Source organism: Somniosus microcephalus, chromosome 14, assembly GCF_052327205.1.
Source record: "Somniosus microcephalus isolate GS21.2 chromosome 14, FLI_Smic_1.0, whole genome shotgun sequence".
NCBI lineage: Eukaryota > Metazoa > Chordata > Chondrichthyes > Squaliformes > Somniosidae > Somniosus > Somniosus microcephalus.
The window spans coordinates 82,167,979-82,188,695 of record NC_141000.1 but is presented as its reverse complement, the minus strand read 5'-3'; the positions used below and the strand labels follow the sequence as shown (position 1 = coordinate 82,188,695).

The 20,717-nt window shown below is 43.9% G+C and overlaps 1 protein-coding gene across 2 annotated transcripts in view; it reads right to left on the bottom strand.

The window, feature by feature from the left end:
* Positions 1–20,717, bottom strand: part of wars2 (tryptophanyl tRNA synthetase 2, mitochondrial) — an 81,221-nt gene that overhangs the window by 40,429 nt on the left and 20,075 nt on the right. The window lies entirely within an intron of this gene.

Sequence of the window (20,717 nt, the reverse complement as noted above, 5' to 3'; positions counted from 1 at the left end):
ACTTTGGAATCAATTTGCTGGGAGACAGAGAACCAATGGAGGTTGGCGAAAACAGGTACACATGACCTAGTACGGGAAAATATGCAGGCGTACAAGTGGAACTCAGGAGGCTGGTGATGTGAGCATCGGAAAAGTAGAGCCCGAGGTGAGATGTGTTGATAAGAGCCACAATGGTGACGACAGTGAGGCAAGAGTGGAGGCAGGCGTCGTTATGGAATCAGAAATAGATGGCATGGTGATGGGTGGGATATGGAGTTTAATGCTCAGCATCAAGTAGGACACTGAGATTGGGCATAATTGGGCTCAGGTTCAACAAGCAGCTGAGAACAGGATGGAATTGGGAAGTTTATGGTAGGAACAGAACAGTTGCCATTGGTGTTACCAATGTTCAGTTGGAGTAACTTTACTTTAAAAATATAACTGACATCAACAAGGAAATTTGAGTCTTCAGGGTTAAGTAAGAAATGTAATGTCGTCTGAATTGTTTTTGGTACCAGTCCCATCCAGATCCATTTGTTGGGCCTCATCTCCCATCTGATTGATCTGACAACTCATTGGGTTGACGATTGTCACATCTGAAACCTCATTGGTTGCCAGTGTTGTAAATGAAACTCGTCAGACCAATCAGGAACTGTCACTACAGACACAAAGAATATTTTTTTTTATTCATTGATGGGATGTGGGCGTCACTGGCTAGGCCTGCATTTAGTGCCCATCCCTAATTGCCCTTGAGAAGATGGTGGTGAGCCGCCTTCTTGAACCGCTGCAGTCCATATGGTGTAGGTACACTCACAATGCCGTTAGGAAGGGAGTTCCAGGATTTTGGCCCAGCGACAGTGAAGGAACGGCGATACAGGTCCAAGTCAGGATGGTGTGTGGCTTGGAGGGGAACTTGTAGGTGGTGATGTTCCCATGCGTCTGCTGCCCTTGTCCTTCTAAGTGGTAGAGGTCGCGGGTTTGGAAGGTGCTGTTGAAGAAGCTTTGGCGAGTTGCTGCAGTGCATCTTGTAGATGGTACACACTGCAGCCACAGTGCGCCAGTGGTGGAGAGAGTGAATGTTGAAGGTGGTGGATGGAGTGCCAATCAAGCGGGCTGCTTTATCCTGAATGGTGTCGAGCTTCTTGAGTGTTGTTGGAGCTGCACTCATCCAGGCAAGTGGAGAGTATTCCATCACACTCCTGACTTGTGCCTTGTAGATGGTGGAAAGGCTTTGGGGAGTCAGGAGGTGAGACACTTGCCGCAGAATTCCCAGCCTCTGGCCTGCTCTTGTAGCCACAGTATTTATATGGCTGGTCCAGTTCAGTTTCTGATCAATGGTAACCCCCAGGATGTTGATAGTGGGGGATTCAGCAATGGTAATGCCATTGAATGTCAAGGGGAGATGGTTAGAGTCTCGCTTGTTGGAGATGGTCATTGCCTGGCACTTGTGTGGTGCGAATGTTACTTGCCACTTGTCAGCCCAAGTCTGAATGTTGTCCAGGTCTTGCTGCATATGGACACGGACTGCGTCAGTATCTGACGAGTCTCGAATGGTGCTGAACAGTGTGCAATCATCAGCGAACATCCCCACTTCTGACCTTATGATGGAGTGAAGGTCATTGATGAAACAGCTGAAGATGGTTGGGCCGAAGACACTGCCCTGAGGAACTCCTGCAGTGATGTCATGTGATTGAGATGAATGGCCTCCAACAACCACAGCCAACTTCCTTTGTGCTAGGTATGATTCCAACCAATGGAGAGTTTTCCCCTCGATTCCCATTGACTTCAGTTTTGCTAGGGCTCCTTGATGTCACACTCGATCAAATGCTGCCTTGATGTGAAGGGCAGTCACTCTCACCTCACCTCTTGAGTTTAGCTTTTTTGTCCATGTTTGGACCAAGGCTGTAATGAGGTCAGGAGCTGAGTGGCCCTGGCGGAACCCAAACTGGGCGTCAGTTAGCAGGTTATTGCTGAGTAAGTGCCGCTTGATAGCACTGTCGACGACACCTTCCATCACTTTGCTGATGATTGAGAGTAGACTGATGGGACGGTAATTGGCCGGGTCGGATTTGTCCTGCTTTTTGTAGACAGGATATTCTTGGGCAATTTTCCACATTGCCAGGTAGATGCCAGTGTTGTAGCTGTACTGGAACAGCTTGGCTAGGGGTGCAGCTAGTTCTGGAGCACAAGTCTTCAGTACTATTGCCAGAATGTTGTCAGGGCCCATAGCCTTTGCAGTATCCAGTATCTTCAGCCGTTTCTTGACATCACGTGGAGTGAATTGAATGGGCTGAAGACTGGCATCTGTGATGCTGGGGACCTCAGGAGGAGGCCGAGATGGATCATCCACTCGGCACTTCTGGCTGAAGATAGTTGCAAATGCTTCAGCCTTGTCTTTTGCACTCACGTGCTGGGCTCCACCATCATTGAGGATGGGGATATTTTTGGAGCCTCCTCCTCCTGTTAACTGTTTAATTGTCCACCACCACTCACGACTGGATGTGGCAGGACTGCAGAGCTTTGATTTGATCCGATGGTTGCGAGATCGCTTAGCTCTGTCTATCGCATGTTGCTTACGTTGTTTGGCATGCAAGTAGTCCTGTGTTGTAGCCTCACCAGGTTGACACCTCATTTTTCGGTATGCCTGGTGCTGTTCCCGGCATGCTCTCCTGCACTCTTCATTAAACCAGGGTTGATCTCCTGGCTTGATGGTAATGGTAGAGTGAGGGATATGCCGGGCCATGAGGTTACAGATTGTGGTTGAATACAATTCTGCTGCTGCTGATGGCCCACAGTGCCTCATGGATGCCCAGTTTTGAGTTGCCAGATCTGTTCGAAATTTGTGTATAAAAGATATAGACATACAATTTAGCAACTCCATTTTGTTCTCGGTATAGAGTATTGTTACACTTACCACTTATTATTTTAAGAAATATTTCCACTTGGCTAAAAACCTGGACTATAAATAATACTCGTATTTCACAAGCAGAGCTCTAAAATCATCAGTTTGAATTGCTAAATTTTTAGCTAGCTTCCAGTAAAGGTTTTGTGCAGCAGGGCACGTTGCTCCTGCTAAGAAATTAATCTTTGGACAGATCTTGTATTAATGGGGCCTTTGCATGGTGCTGAAATGGTTAAAAGCCACGAGAGGAGAACTGCTTGAAGAAGGTTTTGCAGCTAGGATAAGTACTATATGAACCTTTGGCAAGGATTTTAATTGCTAAATGATATATACACACATACACACTTTTTAAAGTCTTGCATCTGCATGTACTTGTCAATTTTTCCATTATAAATTCCTATGTCCACATTTACAATGGAAACTGCCTATACCAACTTGTCACGTGCCTCCAAGTGGAGATGCTGTACTGCCAACACTAGCAAATGTGTGACAAGTTTACATAAACCATTTATATCATAAATGTGGACATAGAAATTTATAATCTATTATATATTAAAAACAGCAAGTGGTCTCAAGTTTTCAAAAGGTGCTACACCTGTAGGTGGCACTATGAATGTAACAAAGATCATCCAAGCTACTGTTACCTAGTTAAGAAATCCTGTTAAGGGAAAAAGTGTCATTTGTCAAATTAAACTGCTGGAAAAAAAAAATCTTGCTCGTCAAACAAATCTCAGTCTCCAAAAGAACGACGGAAGAGGAAATCACGGCCTGAAAAATTGTTCCAGAAAGCCGCCGATACTCATGCCACTCGAGTGCTAAGCAAATGAAGTGCAAATAGGAACATTTGGAATGGAAAGCTCAGTCATCAATCATGGCTTTGTGCTTCTCAAAATATAACAGCCACCTGAACAACTGTAAATGTAGTAAAATCTCCCAAGGCGCTTCACAGGAGTGTTATCAAACAGAACTTGACATAGGACAGATGACCAAAAGCTTGGTCAAAGGTGTAGATCTTAAGGAGCGTCTTAAAGGAGGAGGGGGAGGTAGTCAGGCGGAGAGGTTTAGGGAGGGAATTCCAGAGTTTAGGGCCAAGGCAGCTGAAAGCACTGCCACCAATGGTGGAGTGATTAAAATAGGGGATGCACAAGGGATCAGATTTAGAGGAGCGCAGAGATCTCAGACAGTTGTAGGGCTGGAGGAGGTCACAGCGATAAGGAGGGGCAAGGCCATGGATGGATTTGAAAACAGAATTTTAAAATGGAGGCATTGCCAGACTGGGAGCCAATATAGGTCAGTGAGCACAGGGGTGATGGGTAACCAGGACTTGGTGCAAGTTAGGAGATGGGCAGAGTTTTGGATGAGCTTAAGTTTATGGAGGGTGGAAGATGGGAGGCCGGCCAGGAGTGCGTTGGAATAGTCAAGTCTAGAGGCAAAGGGATGGATGAGGGTTTCAGCAGCAGATGAGCTGAGGCAGGGGCGGAGTCGGGCAATGTTACAGAGGTGGAAGTAGGTAGTCTTGGTAACGGCATGGATGTGTGGTCGGAAGCTCATCGAGGTCAAATAAAACACCAAGGTTGCGGATGGTCTGGTTCAGCCTCAGACAGTTGCCGGGAAGAGGGATGAAGTCGGTGGCTAGGGAACGGAGTTTGTGGCGGGGACCTCGGTCTTCCCAATATTTAGTTGGAGGAAACCTCTGCTCATCTAGTACTGGATGTCGGACAAAAGTCTGACAATTTAGGGACAGTGGAGGGGCCAAGAGGTGGTGGTGAGATCGAGATGGGTGTCATCAGCATACGTGTGGAACCTGACGTCGTGTTTTCGGATGATGTCGCCGAGGCACAGCACACTTTCCCTTATCCCCCCATTCCCCATCCCCGGTCCAGTCATCCCTTCCTAACTTTCTTGGTCTGAATACTAGACTTGCTCTTTATTTCACGTGTGAAACACCAGGGAACTATTAAAAGGGCAGGAAGTATGACTTGAAATAGCGACTGAATTAAATCTGCATGCCCTGGTCCAATTATTCCCTACCTTTGAATACCGCTTCATCTGAAGACTACACTTGATCTTCACCCCGTGTGCAACACTACAAGAGATCAACTAGTATATTTTTAATATACAAAAAAAATTCACCGGGGATAAACGATAGCTGCTTCATTCTGGAATATTCTATGTATTGCGGGGTAGCTCACCATGTATTCCATTTATGCCCTTACAACCTACTGACAGCAGAACAATTGGGACATTTGTTAACTTTTCCACCCCTCAGACAGGTACTCACTTGTCTGAAAGCTGAGCAGCCCCCGACAGAGCTGGATGTTGGAAACATGCACATGCTATTGTAACTCACACATGCGCCATTTCTGGGCTTCAGAAAACTCCTCACATTCAATAAATGTTATTCAACAGATTGCAAGGAGGCACTTACATGACTTTTAAAAATGTACTACATGGCAGAACCACATTTTAGTAAATTTATGGGAGGAAAATCCTAGTAAATGAATGATTTTCAAACAGGCTTAGTGAGCAGTGGCATTGTCACGAACCACATTAAGTTACATGCCATAATTATTTTGCCCTTTACAAACAAGCTGTTGGTTTGAGTAATGCACATGTGGCAAAAGAAAGGATCTGTTCATTAAATTTGCAGTTCGTGGTCAAGACAGGTAAGATTGATGCTTTCCTCCAAAGTTCCCACTGTGAGGGGCGGAACAAGCACAGAGACCTCTTGTAAGAGCTGGAGTGTTTGGGGGAGCTACACACCATGGGGTTCTATCACAGCGAGCATTAACACTTACACTGCCTGCTTGGGCTTGACCCAAGGAGCACAGGATGATCTTTTTAGATTTCAACTGATATAAAATTTCCTTCATATAACACCTGTACAGTGTAATGCTCTCTAAATTATGAGGTATACTGAAGAAATGTACAATTCAAGAAATGCACCAATCCAAATGGCAATTATGGATTGACTGAGATAAATTGATTTTGCATAAAAGCTTTTGTGTGGCCCAAGCCTAATCCAAATATATATTTCATCATATATGACAATAAGATCATTTAACTTTTAAATACACATTTTCTCCTAATTTCTCCATATTCAGTAGTGTGAAAATTAAAAAGGTAGAAAAAGCTATTGGGCACAAAAATAACCATTAACTACTTAACAGTTCCATTGAAAATAATGGGAATCAATGTGAACGTTTGACTAAATAACAACAGAAAATGCTGGAAAAACTCAGCAGGCCAGGCAACATCCGTGGAGAGAAAATAGAGTTAACGTTTCAGGTCAAAACCCTTTGTCAAGACTGAAAAAGCACAGGAAATTAAATAGATTAAAAGGCCAGGCTGGGAGCAGGACTCACCAGGGGAAGGCAGCAGCAGCCAACTTCCTGGCACTGGCGGTGCTCCTGCTGCCCAGGAAGGGGGGAAAAAGAGTGGGAGAGCAATAGTGGTAGGGGATTCTATAGTAAGGGGAACAGATAGGCGTTTCTGTGGCCGTAGACGTGAATCCAGGATGGTTTGTTGCCTCCCTGGTGCCAGGGTCAAGGATGTCACTGAGCGGCTGCAGGGCATTCTGGAGGGGGAGGGTGAACAGCCAGTGGTCGTGGTCCACATTGGTACCAACGACATAGGTAAAAAGAGGGATGAGGTCCTGCAGCAAGAATTTAGGGAGCTAGGTGAAGGATTAAAGAGCAGGACCTCAAGGGTTGTAATCTCTGGATTACTCCCGGTGCCACGTGCTAGTAAGTATAGAAATAGGAAGATAGAACAGATGAATGCGTGGCTAAAGGGATGGTGCAGGGGGGAGGGCTTTAGTTTCCTGGATCACTGGGTCTGCTTCTGGGAAAGGTGGGACTTGTACAAGTCGGACGGTTTACACCTGAACCAGAGGGGAACCAATATCCTTGCGGGGAGGTTTGCTAGCACTGCTGGGGGGGGTTTAAACTAACTTGGCAGGGGGATGGGGTACAGAGTGGAGCTATAGTAGGGGGTGATTTACAGCCAAATACAGAGGGAAAAATAAGTCAGCTGGGAAGGCAAAGCAAATATGTGAAGGCAAAAGAGAATATGGCAGGGCTGGAAGGCATTTATTTTAATGCAAGGAGTCTTGCAAATAAGGTGGATGAACTGAAGTTGTTGTTGAACACATGGGAGTACGATATTGTTGCTATCACGGAGACATGGTTGAGGGAGGGTCAGGACTGGCAGCTCAATATTCCGGGGTATAGAATCTTCAGGCGAGACAGAGGGGGGTGTAAAAGGGGAGGGGGTGTTGCAATATTAATTAAGGAGTCAATTACTGCTGTAAGGAGGGATGATATATTAGCGGGTTCCTCTAATGAGGCCATATGGGTAGAACTTAAAAACAAAAAGGGGGCAAGCACTTTGCTGGGAGTGTACTATAGGCCCCCAAACAGTCAGGGGGAGATAGAGGAACAGATATGTAGGCAAATCTCAGAAAAGTGCGAAAATAATAGGGTAATAATAGTGGGGGATTTCAACTTCCCCAATATAAATTGGGATAGTCAGAGTGTGAAAGGCTTAGAGGGTGCAGAATTCTTAAAGTGCATCCAGGAGAGCTTTTTGAGCCAACATGTAGAAAGTCCTACAAGAGAGGGGGCGGTACTGGACCTAATTCTGGGGAATGTAGCCGGGCAAGTGGTGGAAGTGTCAGTAGGAGAGCATTTTGGCGACAGTGACCACAATTCGGTGAGATTTAAGGTGGTCATGGAAAAAGACAAAGACGGCCCGGAAATAAGGGTTCTAAATTGGGGGAAGGCCGATTTTAATATGATAAGGCAGGATCTGGCCAAATTGGACTGGGAGCAGCTACTTATAGGAAAATCCGCATCAAAACAGTGGGAGACTTTCAGAAGGGAAATAGAGAGAGTACAATGCCAACATGTTCCTGTAAAGGTCAAGGGTGGGACCAACAAGCAAAGGGAACCTTGGATGACAAGGGATATACAAAAATGCATTAGAAATAAAAGGGGGGCTTTTGGCAGTTACAAAAGACTAAAGACGGAAGAAGCCCTAGAGGAGTATAAAAAATGCAGGGGCATACTTAAAAAAGAAATTAGGAGGGCGAGGAGGGGCCATGAAATAACACTGGCGAGCAAAATAAAGGAAAATCCTAAGATGTTTTATAAGTATATTAAGGGCAAGAGGATAACCAGGGAAAGGGTAGGGCCCATTAGGGACCAAAGTGGCAATCTGTGTGTAGAGCCAGATGATGTAGGCGGGGTTTTAAATGAATTTTTTGCATCTGTGTTCACTATGGAGAAAGACGATGCAGACATAGAAATCGGGCAAGGGGGCTGTGACATACTTGAACATATTAGCATCGAGAGGGAGGAGGTGCTAGCGGTTTTAGCAGGCCAAAAAGTGGATAAATCCCCAGGCCCAGACGAGATGTATCCCAGGCTGCTGTGGGAGGCAAAGGAGGAGATTGCAGGGGCTCTGACACAAATTTTCAGAACCTCTCTGGCCACAGGGGATGTACCAGAGGACTGGAGAACAGCTAACGTAGTACCATTATTCAAGAAGGGTAGCAGGGATAAACCAGGGAATTACAGGCCAGTGAGCCTAACATCTGTGGTAGGGAAATTATTGGAAAAAATTCTGAGGGACAAAATTAGTCTCCACTTGGAGAGGCAAGGATTAATCGGGGATAGTCAGCATGGCTTTGTCAAGGGTAAATCATGTCTGACAAATCTGATTGAATTTTTCGAGGGGGTGACTAGGGGGGTGGATGAGGGAAATGCTGTGGATGTGGTTTACATGGACTTCAGTAAAGCTTTTGACAAAGTCCCGCATAGGAGACTGGTCAAGAAGGTAAGAGCCCATGGGATCCAGGGTGCCTTGGCGCGTTGGATCCTAAACTGGCTGAGTGGCAGGAGGCAGAGGGTGATGGTCGAAGGTTGCTTTTGTGACTGGAAGCCTGTGTCCAGTGGGGTACCTCAGGGATCGGTGCTGGGTCCCTTGTTGTTTGTGATCTACATAAATGATTTGGATGAGAATGTAAAAGGTATGATCAGTAAGTTCGCAGATGACACGAAAATTGGTGGGGTGGTAAATTGTGAGGAGGAAAGCCTCAGGCTACAGGACGATATAAACGGGTTGGTCAGATGGGCGGAAAAGTGGCAAATGGAATTTAACCCTGAAAAGTGCGAGGTGATGCATTTTGGACGGACAAATAAGGCAAGGGAATACACAATGAGTGGTAGGACCCTAGGAAGTACAGAGGGTCAGAGGGACCTTGGTGTACATGTACATAGATCCCTGAAGGCAGCGGAACAGGTAGATAAGGTGGTTAAAAAGGCATATGGGATACTTGCCTTCATTAGCCGAGGCATAGAATATAAGAGCAGGGAGGTTATGATGGAACTGTACAAAACGCTGGTGAGGCCACAGCTGGAGTACTGTGTGCAGTTCTGGTCGCCTCACTATAGGAAGGATGTGATTGCTTTGGAGAGGGTGCAGAGAAGATTCACCAGGATGTTACCTGGGATGGAGTGCCTCAGCTATGAAGAGAGGCTGGACAGGCTGGGGTTGTTTTCCTTGGAGCAAAGAAGGCTGAGGGGGAACCTGATTGAGGTGTACAAAATGATGAGGGGCATAGATAGGGTAGACAAAGAGGAACTTTTCCCCTTAGTAGGGGGGTCAATAACAAGGGGGCATAGATTCAGGGTAAGGGGCAGGAGATTTAGAGGGGATTTGAGGAGGAACTTTTTCACCCAGAGGGTGGTTGGAATGTGGAACTCAATGCCTGAAAGGGTGGTAGAGGCAGGAACCCTCACAACATTCAAGAAGCATTTGGATGAGCACTTGAAATGCCATTGCATACAAGGCTATGGACCAAATGCTGGAAAATGGGATTAGACTGGACAGGGATGGATGGGCGGCGCAGACACGATGGGCCGAAGGGCCTCTTTCTGTGCTGTAAAACTCTATGACTCTATAAGAACATAAGAAATATGAGCAGGAGTAGGCCAATCAGCTCCTCGAGCCTGCTCCACCATTCAATAAGATCATGGCTGATCTGATCCTAACCTCAAATCTACTATCACTCTACATCCCACCCGAACCCATGTGATCTCCTGGGAGAGGCGAAAAACCAGATAAAAAACCCAATGGCCAATTTGGGAGAAAAAATCTGGGAAATTCCTCTCCGACCCATCTAGGCGATCGAAACTCGTCCAGGAGATCACTCTGTCCCTATATTTTCTACAGTACTTACCTTCTGTAAAAGGTGATCTGCACCCCAGCCAGGAACAGGAATAGAACCATCTCCTGAAATCTAACACATAATTAGAACACAAGAAGTAGGAGCAAAACCAGGCTACACGGCCCCTGGGCCCGCTCCGCTACCCACAGGGCCATGACCGTTCCGAACCTAGACTCATGTCCAATTTCCTGCCCGCTCCCCGTAACCCCTAATTCCCTTTACTTCTAAGAAACTGTCTATTTCTGTTTTAAATTTATTTAATGATGTAGCTGCCACAGCTTTCTGGGGCAGCAAATTCCACAGACCTACTACCCTCTGAGTGAAGAAGTTTCTCCTCATCTCAGTTTTGAAAGAGCAGCCCCTTATTCTAAGATTATGCCCCCTAGTTCTAGTTTCACCCATCATTGGGAACATCCTCACCGCATCCACCCGATCAAGCCCCTTCACAACCTTATATGTTTCAATAAGATCACCTCTCATTCTTCTGAACTCCAATGAGTAGAGTCCCAGTCTACTCAACCTCTCCTCATATGTCCACCCCCTCATACCCAGGATTAACCGAGTGAACCTTCTTTGTACTGACTCGAGAGTAAGTATGTCTTTTCTTAAGTATGGACACCAAAACTGTATGCAGTATTCCAGGTGCGGGTCTCACCAATACCTTGTATAACTGCAGCAATACCTCCCTGTTTTTATATTCTATCCCCCTAGCAATAAAAGCCAACATTCCATTGGCCTTCTTGATCACTTGCTGCACCTGCATACTAACTTTTTGAGTTTCATGCACCAGGACCCCCAGATCCCTTTGTACTAAAAGAGAAGTGAAGAGACATTAAGAGATATTCAAAACGAGATGAGATGGTGATAGGACTAGTGGAGACAGTCCTGGCCTTTTAATCCATTTCATTTCCTGTGCTTTTTCAGTCTTGACAAAGGGTTTTGACCCGAAACGTTGACTTTATTTTCTCTCCACGGATGTTGCCTAGCCTGCTGAGTTTTTCCAGCATTTTCTGTTGTTATTTCGGATTTCCAGCATCTGCAGTATTTTGCTATCGTGAATGTTTTACTATTTATTTTTCTTTAGTGATCCAGGGCGATATCAAATTATGTAAATTATTTCATGAAGATAAAATTATTCAAGAAAAATGGATTTCACAGTGGCATGAGCAAGTTGTCTCATTAAATTATTATTGACCAACTCTCTAGCAGCTCTTACTAACAAAGTTTTAATAAGCTTTAAATTGGCCCATTCTATATTTTTACATGGGAGACACAAAAACAAGCGAACGGAGATGGGAATGGAATATTACATGGTGGGTCTACACAAATTTACTACAGACAAAACTTCAGGATCTCTACAGACACCTTTTCAATGCCAAACCAGATTTATTCATTTTGTAAAATACCTTCAGAGAAATGCTGGATATTTCTATTGATGACAGCATTCTTTTTTGGCAAGATGACCTTCTGGTTAATCTTGTGCCTACACACAACTAGCCAGGAGGTTTGGCCCAATGGAATGTCATAACTCCTATCCAAACCAATGACAACTATTTAAAAAAATATATATTTCTCAATTTTTCCTCTTCAGCTCTTTGCTGCGGTCCTCTTAGATAGCTAGGGTGTTGCGACTGTCTGAGTCGTGTGGATTCTGCAGCTGTCAGTGCCATGATTCCAGGATGAGCTAAATTAAGGATTGTTTTATTAGGATGGGGTTTGCTGAGGCAATTTTCACTGAGATGGAGTACTTCTGTGACAAGGAATACTCTAGCAGTGCAACTGGGCACTACGCAAGCCAGTCCAATGAAAGCAAGTTGGAATGCTAGTTGAGGGCATTATTCCAGATTCGTATCCTCAGGGAATGGAAATCAAATGCTCAGAGCTAGATTACTAGGACACTTCCCTAATGGGGCTTCTATAGTGCTTATATAGCATCGGTCATGCAAAAGTTTCTACAAAGAAAAGTCTACACAGGATAGTTTTGGCTGATTACACACATCAACTTCAGTGAGCACGCAGATTTTGTTTTAATCTTTTACTCTTCTTCCCAAATGACACACCATCCCAAGCCTCTCTAACTGCCCACGGAAAGCCGACAGAACTGGCAAGGGCAACTCTCCCTCTAATTCTCATTCCCTCCCTGCAGGAAATATCCAGTCACCTGAATTCAGCACTCTGGTCATCAGGTGGCTCTTCAAGTTACAGACTTTCAACCAACGATTTTAAGGTTACAATCATCGACAAAGTTGTATTTCAAAGCCAAAAGAAGCCTTTCAGTGGTGCCCACAGTAAGACCACTTGCACAGTGTTAGATAGACTATGTTGGCATTCCACTTTGTGGCTAAGCTTGGAACAAATCCATTGTGGTGTTTTTAAGTACAAGCAACTCAAAGTTTTAAACTCTCACTCGAGAGCATCAAAGCAGTCAACGTTACCCTTTTTTTTTTTTTTTTAAGGTTAACAACCTGCATCAACACAGAAAATTGGAGTCTGAAGTAACTGTGAAAGAGATTTAGACAATTAATTTTGCACTCATTAAGGTGAAGGATGTCAGTGTTACAGAATAGGACATCGTTCCACTTTTGGCACCAATTACATACTTCTAGGTCAGTATAGGATTCATAGAAACATAGAAACATAGAGATAGGAACAGGAGTAGGCCATTCGGCCCTTCGAGCCTGCTCCGCCATTCAATGAGATCATGGCTGATCTTCGTCTGAGATCATAGCTGATCTTACCAGTTCAGTACCCCGTCCCCGCCTTTTCTCCGTAACCCTTAATCCCCTTAGCCTTCAGAAATATATCCAATTCTCTCTTGAAAATATTTATTGAATTAGCCTTCACAGCCCTCTGTGGCAGGGAATTCCACAGGCTCACCACTCTTTGAGTGAAGAAATTCTTCCTCATCTCTGTTTTAAATGATTTGCCCGCTATTTTTAGACTGTGGCCCCTGGTTCTGTGCTCCCCGGCCATTGGAAACATTCTCTCTGAATTCAGCCTGTCCAGGCCTGCCATAATTTTATATGTTTCGATGAGATCCCCTCTCAATCTTCTAAACTCCAGTGAGTACAAGCCCAAACTATTTAATCTCTCTTCGTAGGTCATTCCCGCCATTCCAGGTATCAGCCTGGTGAATCGCCGTTGCACTCTTTCCATGGCAAGAACATCCTTCCGCAGATGGGGCGACCAAAACTGTACACAATACTCCAGATGCGGTCTCACCAGCACCTTGTACAGCTGTAGTAAGGTATCCCTATTCCTATACTCGAACCCCCTTGATATGAAGGCCAACATACCATTTGCCTTCTTAATCGCCTGTTGCACCTGCATGCTCTCCTTCAGTGACTGGTGCACAAGAACACCCAGGTCCCTCTGCACTTCCCCATCTCCCAATCTATTGCCATTTAGATGATAATCTACCCTCCTGTTTTTACCCCCAAAGTGGATAACCTCGCATTTATCCACATTATAGTGCATCTGCCACGTATCCGCCCATTCCCCCAACCTGTCCAAATCGCACTGTAGCCTCCTGACATCCTCATCAGAGCCCACCCCTCCTCCTAGTTTAGTGTCGTCAGCGAATTTGGAAATATTGCATCCAATTCCCTGATCCAGATCATTTATATATATTGTGAACAGCTGGGGTCCCAGGACAGATCCTTGCGGCACCCCGCTGGTCACTGCCTGCCACTCCGAAAACGAGCCGTTTATTCCAACTCTCTGTTTTCTATCCGCCAGCCAGTTCTCTATCCACGTTAATACTTTGCCCCCAATTCCATGAGCCTTAATTTTGCATGATAATCTTTTGTGTGGAACCTTATCGAAGGCTTTCTGGAAGTCAAGGTACACCACATCCACTGGCTCTCCCCCATCTATTTTACCAGTTACTTCCTCAAAAAATTCCAGCAGATTAGTCAAACACGATTTACCCTTTGTAAATCCATGTTGACTCTGTCCGATCCTTTCCCCATTTGTCAAGTGCTCCGCTATTTTATCCTTAATAATGGACTCTAGCATTTTGCCCACAACCGATGTAAGGCTTACTGGTCTATAATTCCCTGCTTTCTCTCTACCCCCCTTTTTAAATATTGGGGTAACATTAGCTACCCTCCAATCCACGGGTACTGTTCCCGAGTCAATGGAGTTCCGGAAGATGATCCTTAGAGCATCTGCTATCTCCAGGGCCACCTCCTTAAGTACCCTAGGATGTAGTTTATCAGGCCCCGGGGATTTGTCGGCCTTCAGTCCCCTCAACTTACCCAACACCATATCCCTAGAGATACTAATTTCTGTCAGCTCCTCCCTCTCATTAGTCCCTATGTTTGCCGATATTCCTGGGAGGTTATTTGTGTCCTCCTTTGTGAATACAGAACCAAAGTATGAGTTTAATTGGTCTGCCATTTCCTTATTCTCCATTATATATTCTCCCGAATCGGACTGCAAGGGACCGACTTGGGATTTTACCAGTCTTTTCCTCCTGATATACCGATAAAAGCTTTTGCAGTCTGTCTTTATGTTTGCTGCAAGTTTACTTTCGTATTCTATTTTCCCCTTCCTGATTAATCCCTTTGTCCTCTTTTGCTGTGTCCTGTACTGCCCCCAATCTTCCGGTCTGGTGCTTTTTTTTGCCAGTTGATATGCCCTTTTTTTTGATTTTATGCTGTCCCTAATTTCCCTCGTTATCCACGGTTGAGTCACCTTTTTAGGTTTATTTTTATGCCAAACCGGTATAAACATGTTCTGGAATTCTTCCATTCTATCTTTGAATGCTTGCCATTGTCTATCCACTGTCAATCCCCCCAGAAACACCACCCAATCAATCTTACCCAATTCCCATCTCATACCCTCGTAATTCCCTTTATTTAAGTTCTGGACCTTAGTCTCTGATTCAATTTCCTCACTCTCCATCTCGACTGAGAGCTCGATCATATTATGATCGCTCTGACCCAAGGGGCCTCGTACAAGAAGATTGCTGATAAGTCCCTTCTCATTGCACAATACCCAGTCTAAAACGGCCTGATCTCGAGTCGGCTCCTCGACATATTGGTCCAGATAACCGTCCCGAAAACATTCCAGGAATTCCTCCTCCTCAGAATTTTTACTAATTTGGGTAGTCCAATCAATATGTAAATTAAAGTCACCCATGATGACAGCTGTGCTCTTATCGCACGCTTCTCCAATTTCCCTTTTTATGCCTTCCCTCACCTCCATATTACTATTTAGAGGCCTATATATCACACCCACTAACGTTTTCCTCCCCTTGCTATTTCTCATTTCTACCCATACAGATTCCGTTTCATCCGAGTTAATATCCTTCCTTTCCATTGCATTAATCCCCTCCTTTACCAGCAATGCTACCCCACCTCCCCTACCTTTTTGCCGATCCTTCCTAAATATTGTATATCCCTGGATGTTAAGTTCCCAGCCTTGCCCACCCTGCAGCCACGTTTCTGTAATCCCAATCAAATCATACTTGTTTACCTCTATTTCCACAACTAATTCATCCACCTTGTTCCTAATGCTTCTAGCATTAAGATACAAAGCCTTCAGGCTTGCTTTTTTCACACTCTCATTATGAATTAGTTTGGCCCTTTGTATTTCTCTCCTTTGCTTATTGCTTCTCACCTTTCTACCATCTATTTCTGACTTCATATGACTTCCCTCTTTTCCACTACCTAGGTTCCCATCCCCCTGCCAAATTAGTTTAAATCCTCCCGAACCGCCCTAGAAAATATTACCCCGAGGACATCGGCTCCCTCACAGTTCAGGTGTAGACCGTCCCCTTGGTACAGGTCACTCCTCCCCAAGAACTGGTTCCAATGCCTCAAGAATTTAAATCCCTCTCCCTTGCACCACTGCTCAAGCCACGTATTTAGCTTATCTATCTTACTCTCTCTAAACTTATTAGCTCGTGGCACTGGTAGCAATCCAGAGATTACTACCTTTGAGGTCCTACTTTTCAATTTAGCTCCTAACTCCCTAAATTCAGCTTGTAGGACCTCCTCCCTCTTTTTACCTACATCGTTGGTACCTACATGTACCACGACAACTGGCTGATCCCCCTCCCCCTTCAGAATGCTCTGCACCCGCTCCGAGACATCCTTGACCCTTGCACCAGGGAGGCGACATACCATCTTGGAGTCTCGGTCACAGAAACTCCTATCTATCCCCCTTACAATTGAATCCCCTATCTCTCTACACTGCCCCAACAAAGGGCCTTAATCTTCGAAGAGCATTCCCTACTGCAGCAATATACTTCCATAGCCCACATCAACTTCTTTTGTCCATACAATTTTATGGCGCCTTGGAAATGTTTCTATGTTAAAGGTGCTACATAAAAAACAACGGTTGTTGTTACGTTTACCTCGGAGTGAAACTACCACTGACTTCTGCTTTTTCCTCCCATGTTCCAGAATTCTGTGATCATCAGGAGTCCAACTGTGAAGAACCGAGATGAGTAGCATTCATACACAAATGATCCTACATTACAACAGTGACTGCTCTTCAAAAGTACTTCATTGGCTGTAAAGTGTTTTGGGATGTCTTGAAGTCATGAAAGGCGCTATAAAAATGCAAGTTCTTTCTCACACGTTTGATGCCAATTGAAAAATATTTCCATGAATCAGTGAAAGTATTTTTTATAATATATGCTGCAGGAATCCTCAGTGGTACACTGGTACAGATGCCCTCCAACAACTCTGGTGTCAACTCCTAGCCCTAAAATCCATCAAGTGACAATTCCAATGTCCACGCTAGCCATTCTATGGCGTAAAGATGAAAATTACTCAATTAGTTAAGATGTGCATTTGTGTCCACTCGGACCTAACCAAATTCACTTAAAATTCATTAAATCTGGAATTAAAAAGCTAGTAGTGTATCAGTAATGGTGACCATAAAACTACCGGATTGTCGTAAAAACCCATCTGGTTCACTAATGTCCTTTAGGAAAGGAAATCTGCTGTCCTTACTTGGTCTGGCCTATGTGACTCCAAACCCACAGAAATGTGGTTGACTCTTAGCTGCCCTCTGAAATGGCCTAGCAAACCACTCACCACCACCTTCTCAAGGGCAATTAGGGATGGCCAATAAATGCTGGCCTTGCCAACGATGCCCACATCCCGTGAATGAATAAATAAAAAATTATATCTACCAAGGCTGGAACTGAATCCAGGTTTCAGAGGGGGAAGGACAGTGAACAATAGCTCCCAATTAATAAAAGACTTTTGCTTCTTCTATTTGTTCCAAATTTAAACCCAGTTCCTAGTGATAAAAAGATGAGCTTCTTTTTCAGTATGTTATCAGCTCATGTTGCTGTAAGGGACATTTATACTGTAAGTGAGGTGGCAGTGCAAAATAGTTCTGCTTTGCATTGATGCTACAGTTACAGTGTAAATGAAACCTAAACTTGGATTCAGGGCATCTTTTAACACTGGAGAGAAGCTCCTTCTTTCAAGGACAGTCATTCCAATTCACTCCGGAGACAGGCTGGCCTTTAACTCTGTACTTAACTTTGTTGCAAAGTGAAAACTGCTTTGCAACTAAACCAACCCGATCATGTAAATGCACCCTTAATACAGTAAATCAAGTCATCTGCTTGAAATTTATTTCTTAAATAAAACTAGAAATCTTTACAAACTTTACCAGTGTAAGAAATTGTGGAATCCTTAAGTGATGCTATTGGCGGAGGTTCTCAATAACCCCACAAGTGCTAATCTTCGCTCCCCTCCCCCCACCACCTGCAAGAAAAGCAAAACTTTTCCAGAACATGTGTTAATTTTTCCTACGGTATGAGCTTTAATTAGACTTTATGAGGTAGAGTTTCCATTTTGGGCGCAATTGGTGATTCTGGGTGCAAATGTGCGTCTTTTTTTACCCCGAGTTTCCGCTCAGGCTCATTTGCATAGCATCAAAGGCAAAGTCTGTCACAAACCAGTGCAATTAGGCAGTGTTTTAAAAGGTCATTAAAAAAATAAAATGCTGCTTTAAAAAGTATTCCTTGATATATTTCAAAGTGGTAACTTGGTAAGTTTGATTAATACCACTGAAAAATGGGTTTATCACAAAAAATAAGCATTTTAAATCAGTGTCAATCGACCACCTGTGAGTAACCCAATTTTAAATGACTGAAAATGACTTTTAAAAAAAAATATACAAAACTATTTTCTAATTATATTGGGGTACAGTCATCAGTTCCTTCGTAAATTTAAAAAAGAATTTAATTCAGAACCTTTGAAAACGTATCTATTAGTGTCCTTGCCCGCAAAAGATCCGGCTTAATTTTTTGGAGCCTCCTCGATGGCCTGCAAACGAGCGCAATTAGCAGAAACTCCCAATGGTGATTAATTCACCCTGGGGGCGCGGCCAGTGTTGTGGGCTTCTAACACGATGTTTTTTAAACTAGCACAAAAGATAGCAGAATAGTTGCACTGAATGCAATTTGTGCTTAAAATTCCACAATCTTTTGCCCCGGTTACACTGATATCGGGGGAATTGCGGCGAAAAAAATCCAGCATAATCGAGCGGAAACTCCAGGTCTATATATTTAACATAGAAAATATCCCAAAGCGCTTAGCAGAAAGGGGGAAAAGGGAATACCCGCTGAGAGAGTTAGAATGGGTTGTGAAAAGGCTTTTAAAAGGTGGCGAGAGAAGAAGCACGACAGGGGGACTTAAAAAGGGAGCTCTATAGAAGACTGTGCTCCCAGTGAAGGGTCAAATGAAGAGGGCAATACACAGAAGGCCAAAGTTGAAGGGTAGAAGGAAGCAGGCGTGGACAAAGTTGCGGAGGTAGGTTGGGACGAGGCCGAGAAGGGATTTGAAGGTGGGGACAAGGAGTTTAAATTCAATGTGTTGGGGGACAACATGGCAGCCAATCTGCATAAGGTCCCAGATAGCAATAAGATGAGCAACCAAGTAATCTCTTTGGTGCACATTTCCAGCATATTATGTTTTATTTTTATTTCAGATTTTCAACATTCAGGGGTTCTCTTTTTATCTCTTTAAAGTCAGGAATACTGTGATTTGCTATGGGGAATTTTAGAACTGAACTTGACTTTTACAGTTCATTGAAACCATTTGACCCGCCCATAAAAAGGAACAACACCTGGTGGTTTGATACTAACCGTACATCTGCACAGAGAAAATAGAACACTGACATCAATAGATGACTATCAACCAAAAAAGCCTGAGTGATCCAAATTGCATCGAAAGAGATTTTACTATGTGTAAAGTTTTCAATTAATTGGCACCCTGACCCAGAAATTGGAAGGAGAGTCACAAATTGGAGGTTGTCATTCTTGTTGATAATGAAGTGCTGCTGTGTGTATGCTTGGCAATAATCCAGGAACCCTGCTGCCAACAAGAACAACTTTCCCAAAAATCTTCACAAGCCAGCTCCTAATGAGGTTTAAGAGTCCCATGGTTAGATTTCTGTAATAAATCCTGAATAACACCACCATTACTTGCAAATTCTCTCATTTCTAATGGAATTTCTGACAATGGCTTTAAACTCTGCATTGTACACTGAAGAAACCCCCAATTACATTACGACAAGCAGATTGATTCACAATTAGCAATGTTGCTTTTTTAAATGAAATCATTCATTTTTATAAATACCTAGGGAACTGTGATTTGAGTTAGCACTCCATAAATTTCTGGAGTCACGTGCCTCATCTGGCAGAGTCACTGGAATGCATTAACCTTGAGAGAAATACAGGACATTTGTAAACCCAGAACAAAAGCAAAACAAGCTTTGAAACTTCCAATTTGTTGTGAGGAAGAATACGAAAAGACAAGGTTGGCGGATCAATAACTTGTACACTACTCAAAAAATGTTGGAATTGTAGATTCATCAGCAGCTGAAAGCAAAAAAAGATGGGCAGTGTGGGGGGAGATCCTTTATCGGATGAAGACTCCCACCCAAAACATTCACCTACCTTTCTGTTTCGGATGCCGACACATTGCTAGCACTTTCTGCCAACTGGGATTTTTCTTATCTCTATTCTTCATATAGGCTTACTTTAGAATGCCCGTTTAGAACAGCACTTCTGTTCATCTGCATTTTCCAAGAGTGGAAAAATGCTACAGGAAAAATGTGTGGGGCCGTCCCACAAGACCACAGACCAAACACTTCAGTGTCACAGCAGCACAGGTTACTGTCATAGAGGGGAGCAAAGGAAAGCAGGAGTATTATGCACACATTACAAACATCAAAGGGTGATAAAGGTACACTGGAATGTTGCATACAATAAATCATAAACCATCTGGAGCTGGCTCATATTTTTTCTACCAAGGCTGCCTTTGAGCCGAGATCAACAGTTTAACTATTTTGTAAATAGTGCCAGGAGTAAACTTCCTGCTTTAGTAGGAATGGTTACTTCCATCTGTTCAAGGTACTCAGAAGATGAACTACTGTTGTCACTCGGTTTATTTAGTGCATTGCTACCAATAAGTTATAGGGGAAAACAAAATCACACGTGACTACATACTTCAATGATGTGCGATATACTTCTTGTGAAATATTCTAAACTCATCATCTTAAATTGGGCCCACCATTAGTAGTAGTCATATTCCCATCTCATCATTTCCTGACACGCAGGTCTTGTGC